The sequence below is a fragment of the Pistacia vera genome, unplaced genomic scaffold (assembly GCF_008641045.1).
Source record: "Pistacia vera cultivar Batoury unplaced genomic scaffold, PisVer_v2 Contig200, whole genome shotgun sequence".
Taxonomy (NCBI): Eukaryota; Viridiplantae; Streptophyta; class Magnoliopsida; order Sapindales; family Anacardiaceae; genus Pistacia; species Pistacia vera.
In genome coordinates, this window is record NW_022196003.1 from 593277 (window position 1) to 606952 (window position 13676).

The 13676-nt window shown below is 31.8% G+C and overlaps 1 pseudogene; it reads left to right on the top strand.

Moving 5' to 3' along the window:
- The first annotated feature begins 7295 nt into the window (after positions 1–7295).
- LOC116128470 lies at positions 7296–9207 on the top strand (annotated as a pseudogene).
- The last annotated feature ends 4469 nt before the right edge of the window (positions 9208–13676 follow it).

A 13676-nucleotide genomic window follows, 5' to 3' on the forward strand; every position in this document is an offset into this window, starting at 1 on the left:
ATCTAAAGATGGATGGATTGGATTGGATTTTTGTGGATATGGATTGGATTTGGATTGCAATCATAAATTTTAATATCTATGTTTAATCTATATGTGTTTTTAATATAGTTTTCAAGTTTCATATTAATTTTTGTATTTTAAGCTAAGTAATTAGTAAAAATACAAGTTTTTTCATACTAATTGTATTTTAAAAAGTATTAAAATATATTCTAATAATATTAATTATTAGCGCCTGTCAGTCAAACATCATTAACCACCAGTCAACTACCATTGACCAATGGTCAACAACGGTCAAAGGTGTTGCATTGGTACCACCTTTCGATTGCATATGCCAGAAATGTTACTAATCTACTAAGTTAATTGGAAAAACAGTGAAATTATTTAAAAATGTGGCTTAAGTAATTTTAATAGTATAAATTTTTTTAATAACGTTTTAGGCTTTGTGTATTTTGAGTAAATTTATCGCTCTTATAAGGGATATTATTAATTTTTTTTTTTTTTTTTTTTGGGTAACTAGGGTGTCTGAACCAGTTTGCGTGCATCTCAATTAATTCTCGAGATCCATTGAACATCCTACAAGTCCAAAGGATTAGGTAAGCTATAATGTTATTGTGGTAGGTAACTCCAAGATTTACACCTAAGAACTCAAGGAATGGAGCAAACTTCTTTGACCACCAAGTCAACATCTTGGGTACAACGCCTCTATTAGTTGTGCCATTGACACCAAGAAAAAGCCAATGACTTTTTTATTTTATTTTATGTTTTTAATTTATTTTTAGCTTTTTAAATTTAAAAATAAAAATAGTTGTCCTTTCTTTCATGTTAAAAAAATTTGTCAGTTTTTTTTTTAAAAACTTTTTTTAATTTAAATTATTTTATTATGTTTGGCTTTTCTTATTTTATTATTATTTTTAATAGTTAAACTTTAAAATCAAACAATTTTTTTTTAAACAAGTAACTAAATAGTATCCCTAAATTAAACAAATTGAACCTTGTGTCTCTTTATTTGCATTTCATAAAAAAGTTGTACCTAAATTGATAATATTCCTCCCTATAAATATAATTAATAAATTACAGTGACCAAAATGATAACACTTTAATCTCTAGAGTTTTTTTTTTAAATACCTGAGATTTGGTTTAAGTAAATTTCACCATGAGGTTTGCCAATGACGGCAGGGATGACAAAAATGATGGATGGGATAAGATCCAATCCAATCTACGTGAACTTATATCCAATCCAATCCATTCTTAATATCTAAAGATGGATTGGATTGGATTTTTGTGGATAATGGATTGGATTGGATTATGGATTATCCAATCCATAAATTTTAATATGTATGTTTAATCTAATTTTTGTACTCTTAATTAAGTTTTCATATTAATTTTTGTATTTTAAGCTAAGTAATTAGTCAAAATACAAGCTTTCCTTCATACTAAATTGTATTTTAAGAAGTATTTAATAATATATTCTAATAATATTAATTATTAGCAGCAGTTAATCAATCATCATTGACCACCAGTCAAATACTGTTGACCAATAGTCAACACGGTCAAAGATGGCGCGTTGGCACCACCTCCAACCTAGTTCAAATAAGAATTCTCTAATATACAACAATCTACTTTAGTCATCGGATTCAAACACTTATTTTGGCCGTAGAAGGCGTTGAAATTGTTAAGAAAAATGAGAGAAAATGAGGGTCGTAATAGATAAAACGAATTAAGTGTTTGTTTGTTATACTTTTTGAAAAATGTTATTTTAAAAAAAGTGTTTTAAGTTGAGTTGAGTTGAATCAAATCGAATTGGATTTGAATTTGAAACTGTGTTTAATAAAATATCTGAAAATTATATTAGAATTGGATAAAATGCTAAATAGTTGTTTGATACATTTTTTTTAAAAAGGTTTTTAAGACAGAATATTTGTTTGGTACATTTTTTGAAAATATTTAGATTATTTTTTAACTCGTTATATTTGTTAATCTAGTAAATACCCCTACAATAAAAGTTTAAAAATTAACTAAAGCATCACAGTCACCCAAGAGGATAGTCACCAGCCGGCCACCACCGTTGGACAGCAGTCGACAGTCATCAGAACGACACACGACCGGTTGCGTCTGACCAATCGTGCATCGATATGACCGTTTCTAGATAGATCCATTGTGGATCTTGTTGGAAACGGCGAGATCTATAACCAGAATCTAGCTATCGTTAACGGCCAAAATCCAGCTATCGTTAACGGCCAAAATCTAGCGGCCGTTAACAGATTCATGGTGGATTTGATCGGAAACGGCCAGATCGACCGATGGTGGTTGTTAGGAGGCGGTGATGGTCTTGGATGGATTAATTTTCAGATTTGAAGGAGACAAAAATGAGAAGGAGAGAAAGAAAATTGTTTTCAGTTGAATATAGTTGGATAATTTGAAAACAAGTCCCACCCTTTTTTAATTTTTCGACAAAAAATCTTATTTGAGTTGAATTAATTTTCAGATTGAATTGACCCAATAAGTAAAAAAACACATATCATTTTTTTTAATCCAATTAGGATAACATAATAATGATTTGAAATAGTGTAACAAATAGAGGCTAGATTTAAGAAAAATCTTGTAATTACGTTTCATTTGTTAGGGTATTTTTGTCTTAATATATATTTTCAATAAAAGTTGGCTCACAACCTAATCCTATAAACTTTCTCTCACAACTATGACGTAACAGTTCGTAATTGGTCAGCTCGTAATTGGATAGATGAGACCTATTATGAGCTGACCAATTACAAACTGTCATGTCAAAGTTGTGAGAGAAAGTTTGTGAGATTAAGTGTAATATTGCCCATATATATTTTTTTTTTCTTTCAAAAAGTTAGGTCGAGTTATCTTTTGATGAGCTTATGCTGGGTCGGATAAGTACTGAATTGAACTGATTCTAGGTCAAACTATATCCTCGCGGGCTTCTGACTTCTTCGGGCTTAATGAAAAAACACACACAACAATTATCTTTATTTTGAATTTATTTGACTTGTATAAAGTTCAAATTTGTGTTTTAGTTTTTCGAACTTTGTTAGTTCTTGTAGTAGTTAGTTTAGGAAAATTGGTTCCTGCGTTGAACCTATATATTGTATTGTATTATATATATTTGATTATTGAATGAAAAGTCTCTGCAGCCAAACTTTTTTCTCCTTTGTTCGTCCCTGTTTTCCTTACAGCATTTGTTCGTACTCTTGTATTGTACTTTTGTTGCATGTTTTTATAATCCAACTTTTCTCCCTGGATTATTTGTTTATAATATAAATCTTATTAAACGATATCCAGAAACAGTTTATCCCAATGCATATAAAACTAAATAAAAAAGCCTCATTAAATGTAGTCTGTAAACTGTCTTTTAATATTTACTACGATCAACATTTGATGTCGCTATTAATTCAACCAAATTGGAAAAAAATGGTTGGCGTGTTTATTCAATGCCTGCAGGTTCCGTCAATGTGTATAAAGTCTAGAGGTGGGCGAGGCCTGGCCAGGCAGTCTCAAGTCCGGGCCCTCAAGGATCGGTCCCAAATTGATCCGGGCCTTCAAGGGTCGGGCCCAAACTGATTGGGACCGTTTCTGGGACACCACTTTTGTGAGGGTCCTGACTTATCCCATGGGTCTGAAAATTTTTAATTTAGTCCCTAAATTTTTATATATTTGGGAGCTAAATAGATATTTATGTAAGGAGAATTTTTTTTAAAAATAATTTTGGTCCCTGAGATTTGGTTTTTAAGTAACAATTTCATCATGAGGTTTGCTAATGACGGTAGGGATGGCAAAAATGGAGGATAGGATCCCATCCAATCACATGAATTTATATTCAATCCATTCTTAAAATCTAGAGATGGATTGGATTGGATTGGATCTTTGTGGATTATGGATTGTGCAATCCATAAATTTTAATATCTATGTTTAATCTAATTTATGTGTTTTTTATTAAGTTTTTAAGTTTTCATATTAATTTTTGTATTTTAAGCTAAGTAATTAGTAAAAATACAAGTTTTTCTTCATACTAATTTGTATTTTAATAAAAGTATTTATATTCAATCGAATTCTTGTGCATCGTATTGTTTTGATGTAAATGGGACCAGATTTGACAGTAATGGGCCACCTTTGGCCTGCGTTAACCTGGTTAGATTGAACGTTAGATTTGAAATAAAATATCTAGTTATTTAATCAATTTGTGCTGTTAATATTTAAGCTTGCGTGCATTTCTATCAAGTGGTTCTGAATGTATTTATTGGTTGAGTAATGCTACAGTTATCGACTGGTGTGTACCGATTTTGTGTATCGAATGACGTGACACAATCCTGACCGTTTATTTATTATCAGTTAATATTAATCAACGGCCAGGATTTTGCCACGTCATTCGGTGCACAAAATCGGTACACACCAGTCGGTAGCTGTAACATTTTCCTTATTGGTTTGGTTTGGTGTTGTGAACAGTGGAGGCATACAACGCTGTTTCCATCCTTTGTAACTGTAGCTATAACAATAATTCAACCTGCCATATTACCCACTTGTATGCTCTCTCTCTCTCTCTCTCTCTCTACCTAATCTTGGAAAATTTCATATTTGAGTTGTTTCAGTTTGCTAAAAATACATACAAATCATTTAAGTTGTGAAATTTCTTTGAAATTGTGGTAATCTTCCCTAGTTTATGTGTCTTTTATCTAAGTCAAAAGAGTGCAATTCTGATCCGGTCAAATTTTAGGAGAGATGAATTAAATTTGCCTTTAAATTGCTAGTAGAATTGGATTTTGTGTCAGTTAGTCAAATATATTACTCCTGTCTGACTCTGGCTTAGAGAAGTTTGAAGCTGAGATTTTTTTATTTGAATTTTTGGGGTTGAGCCATGCTGTTAGCTAATACTTTGACCCAACCAAATTGCTACTTGAATAACTTCATGACTTGCAAATGCTGGCCGGAGAAACACAGCTATATATGATTGGTTTTGGTACCCTTGAATTATAAAAAATTCCAGGAGAAACTTTGAAGATTTGTGGAAATAAAATTATGAAATAAAACAAGAAAATATTCTTATCTTCTTTGTAAAACAACAAAGTTTAGTTAATGGGTCACAATGAATTTTCAGGGTCTATCCCAAAGGAGCTTGGAAACCTTAAGGAGTTAAATTTTCTATAAGACTGGAAAACTTTATCCTTTTTCTTCTTTTCCAGTGACAGCTAGATTGAGTTAAAGTCTTTACAATTATTTTTATGAAAAGAAAGCATAAATAATAATCATATTAAGGCCATTGCCTAGAGTGGCTGATGCAGACTCAAGAAAAGAAGTTCTATTGTTACTAATAAAAATATTTTAAGTTAGGAATTTAGAGATATTACTTTCTTTTAAGTTATATTTAGCATTCCTATATTGGATTTTTATATTTGAATAGAATGTGACTTATTAAAGGTAGATTTGCAGTTTCTTTTTTATTCAGGCTAATATAAAGATAGACTGATTAAAGCAAGAAAATGATGAAAGCGTTTTCTTCTCTCTAGTTTCTTGCTCTTCTTATATCTTTTTTTCTTGGTAGTTTTCTGTAAAAAAATTATTCTATTTCTCACTAGTCTGTTTGCTTCAATCTAATCTCTATCTCCTTGGGACAACTATATCATGGCAAATGTATCCAGTTTGACACTAAAATATATGGTTTTCGTTAATTAAATGGATTACCATTAGCACTCTTCAGGCTAGAAAAAAAAAAAAAAAAAAAATGAAAGTCTTAAGGTGAACTATATCTACTTAAGGCATTCTGTTTCTTCAGAATATTAGACACTTTTCGGGTGCTCTTGGTGGTGAGTGTGGTTGCCATGAAATTGGATGGCAACAGAATCTAACAAGGTTGATACCTAGAAAAATGTGGTCCTATCGATGGGGTATCCCCAGAAAAAGTCTATGGTCGGAGGCAAGTGGTGAAAAATTTATACTCTCAAAATCGAGACGAGTCGAAGGTAGAGAAATGTAAAAACAAACAAAACCTGAACTAGCCCCAGTAAAAAATATGTAACATATTAAAATATAAAATTATAATTATAATTTATATTTCCTTTAAAATTTTATATTATAAAAAGAAACAAATTTTAATATAAAATTTTAATTATAATTTATATTTCCTTTAAAATTTTATATTATAAAAAGAAACAAATATTGGGTTTTTGGTGTACGATTGACAACGGCTATTGTTTTTCTCCTTTTGGGAATACCCACCCAGGGCCTTGCTCTTAAAAATCTGGGTTCGGGCCTCGACCAGGCGAGACAATATCATTATGGAGAGGGGGTTACTGAGCTAGAGATGAAGGTCCCCAACCCCTTCCTCGTCATCGTCCCTAGAAATTGTCAACTCTAATCATGAATGAGATGAGTTCAACCAGATAAGTATCGAGATAATAGTTTTTTAACAAATTCAATTATCAATTTTCATTTTTAGCCCTTTAAACATAAAATCCCCATTTTAACCTTCCACTATTAATCTATTTTGAATTGCTTTTAGCCTCTCTTCTCAATTCTCATTGTAGACCTAACAAAACAGGTTGGGATGCTCGTGTGGACCTGTACTCGGGTAAATAATACAGGGTAAGAGTCCCTTTTTTAACCCGTACCCGACCTGGCCCGTTTTGTAAACGGGTAAGTTGGATACACCCGCGGGTACCCGTTTGTTAAAAAAAAAAAAAAAAGCCCCCAAATCTCTAATTTCTAAAAGTGAAATCCCTAAGAGCGGAACTCACTCTCGTCGCTCACACTCGCTCGCATAGTCACATACAAACGCAACTCCACCGTTGTCGCTTCTCCAATCTCCACCGTCGCCGCTTCTCCAGTCTCCAGAGCCACGTCTCCTGTCTCCACCATCATCGCATCTCCAATCTCCAGAGAACTTCTCAGGTAGTTTTTGACTATTTTTCAGAACGTTTGAAGGTGGTTTAAAGACTTTCTGAAATATAAGGGGTGATAATTTAAATTAACCCATAATCTTCTGCACTATCTGCCTTTCCCTCATATCTCGTTCCCGGCGGCGCTAGTCCTCGATCGTACCGTCTTCAATTTCAGGTGAGTGGTCAAATTACTTCATTTTTTCGATATAATCAATTTTTAATCATCCAGCAATTCATTTTTATATTCTCTTGTTTAGGTAAAAAGCCAAATTTCTTTTTAATTTGACTATCTTTAATGGATTTCTACTATCAATTGCTTTAATGTTTCAAATGGTGGTGCCGATTTCGAAACAATTTATCTAATTTCCGGCAACCCTATCGAATTTCATTTTTGTTATATTACAACACCTTCAACAACAAGCGCAACAACAGGCGGCTATCTCTCGCTTCCCTTTTAACATCGATGCCACCTTGGTCCACCTGGCGTCCATCGTCCCATGACTCTCCGACAACAAAACCCTGACCCGAATCCCAATGTTAATGCCAATGCTAATTCTAATTTACAGCTACAGAATCGGCAAAGTTCACAACAGCCACAGCAACTACAGCAACAGCAGCAATAACAACAGAAAGGGACGAGGCCGTTGAACCAAATGGAGCTCCAGATGGCATACCAGGACACCTGGTGGGTCTGCCACCCAGATTTCAAGCGCCTGTTCGCTTAGCTCGAAGATGCTTATGAGAGGTTTGTTTGTTTGTTTGTTTCTGTTTCTGTTTGTTATTTGAGGGTTACGTTTTTAATTTATGTGTTATTTTATCAACTGTTTGGTGAAATGTAAGGAACTGTGAGTATGTGGGTTTTGCCTATGGGTGTAGAATTGTGAGTTTACTTATGTTGAGGTTTCATTCCTTGTTGTGGTTTATCTAAGTATGAACTGTGCTTTGAAGAATTGAACTAGGTTGTGAGTGGCATTTAACGTAACATGACATTATTGTAAGTATTGAAAAGATTCCAATGGATGTGAGAATAATTTAATGAATGCTTTAGCGTGGCAGTGTTACGGACCATTTTAATTTAAGTTTTTGAATATTGTACATTATTTGTCTAAAAATGATGTAGATTACATAACATTATTGTGATCAAATTAGAGTTAATATGAATAAAGATGAATAAGTTGTTGAGAGGGATCAATGGAATTACTCTTTTTTCTCATGTTCTTGTAAGAAGTTTTGGATACAATTTAAGGTATCTGTGAAGTATTTTTATATAAAAGATATCCAGTTGATATAGATTCTTGATAGAAGTGTTGATGGCTTGATGCTGCTTAATATATCAACCATTTACATGTGATGAATTTAGATTGTTGAAATCAATCTGAGTCGTGATTTGACAGATGCAGTGATTTGTGGTCACTCTGTGCCAACACATCTCCCCTTTAAGGCATGATCTAAAAGGCATCTTGATTCAGTGCGAATGTTGATATACTGCTGATCTTTCTAAATTTATTAACTATAAGAATTTCTTGTAAAACATAAATACGCAAATCAATAACTGTATCCCCTCAGCTCCATATCATTTGATGTCTTATATTAAATTCTACTGATTCATTTTGTTGAGCATACATCATCTTATGTGCATTTTAAGACTTCTTGCACGTGGAGATGAATTATTAAATAGTACTGAACATAGTAATTGAAGTCTTAAATGTTTTTGAGACATGCTTATCAAATGAATTATTTAAATAGTTTTTAACATAGTAAATTAAAGTCTATGTATTGCTCGAAGGATTTGCTAGATTGATGTTTGAGAATATTATGGAAATTCATGCTTTGTCATTTCTATCTTTGCAGGCGACTACCTTATCATGTTGTAACAGACTATGAAGCAGAGGAAGATGATAGAACCCTTGATTCTGACACAACAGGCCATGAGGCCATACTGGAACTGAGGGCAGAAATAGAGACAAGGGAGAAGGCTGGTAGAGAGGCTCATGAGGCCACGTTGCAAATGGCTGCGATGGTTCAAGCAGAGCAAGCTTGAGCTGAGTCTCATGCTCACGATGAAATGATGGCTTGAGCACCAATAAGGGCAGGTGCACTTGGTTCCCAAGGCAATAATATTGGTGATGATATGGGAGAGCAGGAACAAGGTGTTAACCCATATGAAATGATGAACGGATAGGGAAGCAATACTCAGAGAGATGAGAAGGAGCCGTCTGAAGATTATTTAAATGATGAGGAAACTGAAAATGGGGAGACAAGCATGCAAGATGAGTGACGCGAAGTGGGAAATTTTGATTTGAACTCCAAGTGAATCCATGAGAATTCTTAACTACGACGAGGGAAATCAATGTAATCTAAATGACGTGAGCTTCTTGTTGAATGTCAATTTTTTGTAGATGAATTTGGTAGGTGAATGTCAATTTTTTCCCCGTTATTTGAACGTATAAGTCAATGTAAAGTGGGTATATATAGTAGGTTGATTATTATTATTTATATTCATGGTTTGTTTTGCCTCACATTATTTCTTCTGCGGAAGGCAACTTATAGTTGTAGAATATTTTTGGGCGTTGGGGTGCATTAAGATACCAAAAATTATTCATTTTCTGAATAAAAAGTCAGTAGGTAAGTTTGACCAGTTACCCAATTGCGGCGGCTTACGTCTCATAATCTCATCGACTTCAATGGAGTTTTAAGTTGTTACGTAGGTAACTGTAGCCGGTTGGATTCTTCAGTTGACCAAATTCTTTTATATATTATATATTATCTTAATATTCAAAGAGTTAATGACATTTTGATCCTTAGGTTTGCAAATGATAGGGACTAAAACGTAATTGATAGAGACCAAAATGTTACTAAAAAAATTTAAAAAACTCAACTGTATTTAAACCAAACTGTAGGAATGAAATTTATTTTACCATAAATAGAAGCATCAAAGTTTTATTTAAAAGACAATTAGTTAAAAATCATTAGGGGTTTCACCGTTCTATGTGAAATTTATCAAAAAAGAAAAAAAAACCTTCATATGCGCTTTTCTCTCAAATAAATGCTACACTATTTAATCATAGATAGTATACTTTGTGAATTGCAAGATTATATGATTTAGTGTAACTAATAATAATAATAATAATTCTCTAATTAGGATTGATCTATTATAATTATGTTATACTAATATAGGTTAATATAAAACATTGAATTTATTAGAGCATACATCTTTTTATATTTTTATTATAACTGCTTTTTAAAACAATTTTTTATTATTTTCAACTGAGAATGCTATTTATAAAGCATCCTTCAATTAATATAATAAAATATCTATTTTACCCTGTTATATCACTTATAAAAATCAAAATAACTTTCCTTTTCTTCATTTTTCTTTTCTTTTCCTTTCATTTTCCATACAATAGTGTATGAAAAATCTAACACTGTCGGCAATGCATAAGGACGATTTTGCCAGCATTCTAGCTTTTCAGTTTCCACACCATATAAATATAATACCCCACCATTTTATAAAATATAGTAAAAAAATTCCCCCTTCAAAGTTTGACAAAAATTTCTAACCCACGAGTTTTGAAAACTGACACTACCTACCTAAAAAGCTAACGCAAATATCATATTTGAAACGTTTCAAATATCTTTCATTGTGAATTTAACCGTTAATATTACAAACGTGACAAATATTCTATGTCACATGACAAAGATTGTTTGATTACATTCACAACTAATGTTTTTAGAAAGTATTGAAATGCTCATGTCGTTAGTATGTATTGTGAGTCAATTAAAATAATCAAATATTACTATTTTATATCACTTATCAATCCAAAATGAAATGATTTTCTTTCTCATTTTCTTTGATTTTTTTTTTTTTTCACAAAACTTTCAATCTTAATCATAGGCGTGGGAACTTAATTAGTTATTCCTCACAATCGAGACCATTGATTGGATGAAAAGTCTAATAATATGGCTAGTGGTTTAAGATTTTTTTTTCAAATACCAAAAGTTTCCACACCATATGTGTCAAACGTTCAAAGCTAGCCCACCATTTATCGTGGAAAAAAAAAAATCAATTCAACCCCATGGGTTCTATAAATTGACACTACTCACCCAGAATACTAATGCACCATAAAAATTATAAATAAGAAATAAAAATAAAAATAGTATAAATCCTTAAACATAGGAAGTTTCAGCATAATGTACTAGTACTATAGGGGTAAAGTTACAATAGTCGATGGATTTTTTGTGATTTTTCATGATTAATGTGATTTTCATAAAATGAAATGACATCGTACTTGTAACTTTTCAAATATATTTCGTTGTAAATTTAAATATTAGTAGTAAAAACATGATTATTGGTGATGTATAGAAGTTCTGATTTCTATATAATTCAAGCATATAATTATTGATCTCGGTTCTTCATTCTACTTTTTTGTCCTAAGATAAACAATTATGGGGGTTATTATTGGTTGGTCTATTGCTCAAGTTTTTACAATGTTAATGCTTATTATTATTTTTGTTAGGGTAATTAAGTCAAAACGTCAAAGTTGTTGGTTTTCTTGAGAATCACATCAAGAGAAAGTTTATTATACATAATTTTTAGTTGTACGTATAAACTAATATTATATGTTATATATATCCAACATCCAATGATGTAACTTATTTTTATTGATTAGTTATACATATAAACGATTTTCTGATTGAAGATTGTTGAGTACTAATATTTAATAAGAATTATTAGACCATATTACATAAAAGATTTTTCGTGAAATATCAACATGTCAAGTTGTTGGTTTTCAGTTTTCACACCATCGTATATTCGTATTTTAAGTAAGTCGGCCAACTTTCTCATTTTATAAATGGAATAATAATGTAAACTAGTTGAGGTATAAACTACATATAACCCCACTTTGTTTTGGAAATTACCTTTAAGCACCCCGTTGTTTGTCAACTATTGGCACTTTTATCATTACAGTAGTTTGAACAAGAGTAAAAGAGTAAATAAGTTTTAACTCTTATAATTAATAAAATTTGTACATTATATTTTCACCCCAAACACAAGATTACCCCCTCTTTCGCCTACCATTTCTTTTTAAGGCCACTATTGTAAATTTAAGTAAGGTTGCAACTATGGCCTTGGAGCTTCAAGCAAGGCAACTACTATGCCTTTTTGGAGGCCATTGTTGTGGCCTTAAGCTGTTTAGCAAGTTGTGGCGACCTCATAAAGCTACTCTTGTGATCACTAGTTGCAGGGTCAATCCCCCTAATAGCTTCACTATGTTGCTCCACCCTAAACCCCCCTATAACCGAATTGACTCACCTTAATCCTCTCTATAAGGGAATGAGGGTTATTGCACACAATAGGAGGCTCTGTTGGACTTGGACAAGCAGGGAAAATGTAGGTAAGGTAGGGGGTTGTTCGACTCAAGCTAAGCCAGACATTAAGGTCATTTCATCAAGGATAAATAAGATTGTGTTTGTTTTATTATTTTGAGTAGTATTTTTGAAAAATAATTGAGTTGAGTTGTTATTACGAGGATAAAATTTAAAAATTAATAAAAACACCTCATAAGTTTGTTAATTTAGCTAAATACCCTCTATAATAAAATATTAAAAATTAAGAAAAACACCCCCACCCACCTATAAAATGCTGGTAATCGGTTACCACCACTAGAGGGCGGTCGAAAGTGTTTAACTAAATTAACAAATCTATGAGGTTTAAAAATAGTTGAATAGAATATAATTTAATTTTTAGAATAAAGAAACAAATATGTATTTTAGGTAGAATAAAAATAGGATAAGGAAACAATCGCGACTATAGGTATTTACACGTTTTACATGTACGTGAAGGGGTAGGTTTATGAACTCAAACACACAAAGAGAATTTAGAGCAATTCCCAAAACTTAACGCGCTCAAATATGGTATATCTAAGGGGGGCTTAAGATAATTATTCCTGACATAAATCCATGAGATGTAAGATGTGTGGACGTTATCCAAAAGTTTGAATATTTAGTCCAAGTTCAATACCCCATGACATTAAAAAAGTCAAAAGAAAATGTGGAAGCAACTTGGCACGTGGTTGATAGTTGGCGTGACACTTATATAAATCATTGTGTTGTCAACTTTGTCATTTTGAATATAACTATATTTTGATTATTATCGTTAAAGTCTTATTGCATGTTGCCAACTTGTAATTACTTAATTGGACAACTCATAATTTTTTATTACTAATTTATCAACCACTTTTAGCCTCTATTCACACCCCATTTTTCGCTGGATTTTCTGTAGATCCTAGTTTAATTACGTAACTTTTGTGTGGACGAATATACCCCTTTGAATTGTTATGCAGATGTATTTATTTCATGGAGTTTTTGTTTGCTAATATAAGTAGTGCTACACATATAAATGTAAGATTCCAATTTCAAACTTAAATTATGAGAAAAATTTACGTGTTAACTTCATATTAATCATAAGAAAATTATTCGTTTATCACATTTTCTTCTAATTAATATAGTGTTGATGTATAAACAATCACGTAACATTATTGTAATATAATATCTATTTATTTGATTATTAAGATAGTATTTGTTACGTGTTGATTCGTGAATGAGATAGTGTTTCTTATCAATTGGTATGAATAAGGTAGTGCTTTAAAAATAATGTTAAAGATATTAATCTTTAAGATTTTATTTATTATATATTGGTTCAATGGAAAATGCAATTCTTGAACACAAATGATCATTTTTTTTTTTTTTTTTTTTAATATTGAAACGCATATAAGTTATAAT